This window comes from Phoenix dactylifera, unplaced genomic scaffold (genome assembly GCF_009389715.1).
Source record: "Phoenix dactylifera cultivar Barhee BC4 unplaced genomic scaffold, palm_55x_up_171113_PBpolish2nd_filt_p 000311F, whole genome shotgun sequence".
NCBI lineage: Eukaryota > Viridiplantae > Streptophyta > Magnoliopsida > Arecales > Arecaceae > Phoenix > Phoenix dactylifera.
The window spans coordinates 431,236-434,785 of NW_024067782.1; positions in this window are offsets into that span (position 1 = coordinate 431,236).

Here is a 3,550-nt window from a genome sequence, read left to right on the forward strand (position 1 = left end):
CGCCTCCACGGGATCATGTTAAGCAGAGGAAGAAACTTTCTCCCGACTCCCGAGCCATCTCGAATCAGGCATGGCTCCCGCTGCAACGACGTATATGGGGGCAACCAGTGAGAAGTAGTAGTCTAAGTCTCACATCAACGAGTTGGGGGGAAAGAGAAATAAAAGCTGAGGGTCTGGAGAATGAGAGTTATGGAGCTTTAAAATGGGATTGTAAGCCTCTGTGACAAAGGGTACAGCCCCATTAAATCCCATTGTCTTTCCAAGTCTCCTGTCTTCCGGCAGCAAGCAAGAAACCAGCATGTACTCCCTCCTCACGGGCGTAAGTCCTTAGGATAGCGCCCGCGACGTTGCTCCCCTTCAGAGCGTCGCCATCACAGAAGCCCCCGCCAAGCTCATACAGGCCGAGCTCATGCAGACCGAGCTCAGAAGACCGAGCTCATGCAGGCTGCTAAGCTCAGAAGGCCGCCGAGCTCATCCAGGCCGAGCTCATGCAGGCTGCCGAGGTTAGAATGCCGAGCTCAGAAGGCCGCCGAGCACAGAAGGCCAAGCTCAGCAGGCCGTCGAGCTTAGAAGCCCGAGCACAGAACACCTCCCAGAAAATCGAGCCAAAGAAGGCCGGTGCTGAGCCAAGTCTTGAGGGACTTTGGAGCTCGGGAGCCATCAAAATATCTCCAAAAGGTACAGGACGCCACTTTGGCTTCAAATAATTTCAATATTTTATCTATTTTCAGGTCGGAGAATCCAAAAAACGACCCACGGGTATCTCTATCTCCAACGTCGCCCCGCTCCGAATAAGGGCGCACGATCGCCAACGAATGAAGTCCATCTCCCGTATGTCTCCAAGATCGGATTCCCGACCAAGCTCGGATCCCCCAGTTAAAGGATTAACGTCATGCCACATCAACTATCGAGCTCGGCTCGATCTCCATCGACTATCGAGCTCGGCTCGATCTCCATCGACTAATCGAGCTCGGCTCGATCTCCATCGACTATCGAGCTCGGCTCGATCTCCATCGACTAATCGAGCTCGGCTCGATCTCCATCGACTAATCGAGCTCGGCTCGATCTCCATCGACTAATCGTGCTCGGCTCGATCTCCATCGACTAATAGAGCTCGGCTCGATCTCCATCGACTATCGAGCTCGGCTCGATTTCGGCTTGATCGCCAACAGACAAGGCCAAAGAAGGCCGCTGAGTCAACCTGGAGCACTTAACTCCAACTGCATGAGAGGTACACCCTACTTGGCACGTATATCTCTATACATATTTGGCTATATTACAGGATGATCGACGACTGGACTACTTCCTTCGTCCGAGCCAAAAAGCAGCTCGAACTCGGAAGTCGGAGGGTAGTGTTGGAGGAAAAATGGACCACCCCACAAATGCAATTATAGCACCCAAATCCGTCAGCAAGATCGAGCTCATCCAGGCCGAGCTTATGCAGGCTCATCTAAGTGCTCGGGCTCTTCCGCTCTCGAGCTCATCTAAGTGATCGGGCTCTTCCGCTCTCGAGCTCATCTAAGTGATCGGGCTCTTCCGCTCTCGAGCTCATAGGCCGAGCCGAGCACAGTAGGCCGAGACTAGAAGGCCGAGCACAGAAGGCTGAGACCAGAAGGCCGAGACCAGAAGGCCGAGCACAGCAGGTCGAGCATAGAAGGCCGAGCACAGAAGGCTGAGACCAGAAGGCCGAGACCAGAAGGCCGAGCACAGCAGGCCGAGCACAGAAGGCCAAGCACAGAAGGCTAAGACCAGCAGGACGAGACCAGAAGGCTGAGCTGACCTCAGAAGGCTGACCTCGTCGTCTATATGTTGCGGCCATGCCCTGCAGCAGCCTTACCGCACCATGTTTTACTTGCCGGTCACGCCACGACATATTAATTAGGACCAATACTCTGCTACGACTGTCAACGCCTCATCATTCACAAGAATGTACTGCACTGCGCGCCTCAAGCAAACTCTGGCTGCACGCCATCTACCATGATGGGAACGGGCCATCCACGGCAACTCATTACTTCCACGCCCACGTCCAATTGTGACGGTAACCCATTAATTCGCCCAGTCACATCACAGGTAACCCTGCCACTCTCCCTATAAAAGGGGAGCTTCTCCCTCTAAAAAAAGGAGGCTTCTTCCTCCCAAGGGGATTTTTCGGACTTCACATACAGTCCCTCTCTCTTCTCCAAAATTAAGCCCCCCTCTGACTTAGGCATCGGAGGGCCGGCGCCGGAAAGCCCGGCCACCGGCTTCTTGCAGGTTCCCCCGGAAGGAGCCGCACGCTGACGATCCACCGCCCACCGTTCTCGCTCACAGGCCCCCTCGGAGGACACCGCCAGACGACGAACCGCCGTCCGCCGATTCTCCCACCGGAGCTCCTCCTCCTCGGTTCGCGGCCGCCCCCGGGTCCAATTTCCAGCAACAAAAAGTAAAATAGAATAGAGAGAGGAAAGAAAGAAAGATTGAACATCTTTATATTTCGATTAAAACTTTAGTCAAGAACGCATAGATAAAGACCCATGTATGGGAAGAAGGATAGATGCAAAATTTTGATATCTGTTAAGACTTTAGACATTTATATGTGGTAGAATTAGTGCCTAATATTTTTCTTTCATTAGAAATTACTGAAAATTTAAAATTAAGAGTTTTTGAAGGAGTTGGGACCTACACTCAGGAAGATGGCTATATAACCATGTATAAATTCTTAGAAAGCTACCCTGCCTCCTTTGAGAGGGTATGGTTACATCAGTGGCAGTTAAAGATTGTGATCATCTGGCAGGAGAGTTCAAAAGGTGAAGCCAACTCAAAGTGGTAGTTTCCACTTTCACAATATCATATTTTATGCTAAAAGCTATTTACCATCCACAACAAGATACTGTGAGGGGGTGTGTTCTGAGTCATTTGAGTGGCTCAATGTTGCATTATCTTCTAATATAAATATACCACATCTAAAAGCATTGTGGGTTAAACTACTGTCATCTAAAGAAAAATTTTAAATTTGAAAGACTCTCTGCGTGCCTTTTAAGTGGGCTATATGATAGGCTTTCAATGATCGGTCTGCGGCTACATAGCGAACTCTCATTGGTCGACCTGCTATATTAATTGTGGTCGGTTTCATGACGTATCAAGAGCTATTGCCCAAAATCATAAGAAAGCAGGACAATGCTTATACATATCACTGCATAGCATTTTGTTTAAGAAAGAACCATAATGTAATTTTCAAGCTGTCATTTCTGGAAACAAGTTCTTGTCTGATGCATGCCTAATGGCTGTAAGCCAGAACTACGAGGTAACGCTGGTGCAAGAGGATTGGGTGAACTTGGAATGGTGCATATTTAATTATGCTAAGACAGATACAATTACAAACAAAAATTATTCCAAAAAGTTATAAGTCGCAAATTTCTTTTGAGACAACGGGCGCCATTCCTCATCTTAGACCAACTTACCCAAGTCAGAACATAAGCCCTTCTGATCCCACACTCGTAGATAAACCAAACCTTTATGACTTTTTAAACTAGGGCTGACATGATCAACCATACTACGAGAAATTATTAGA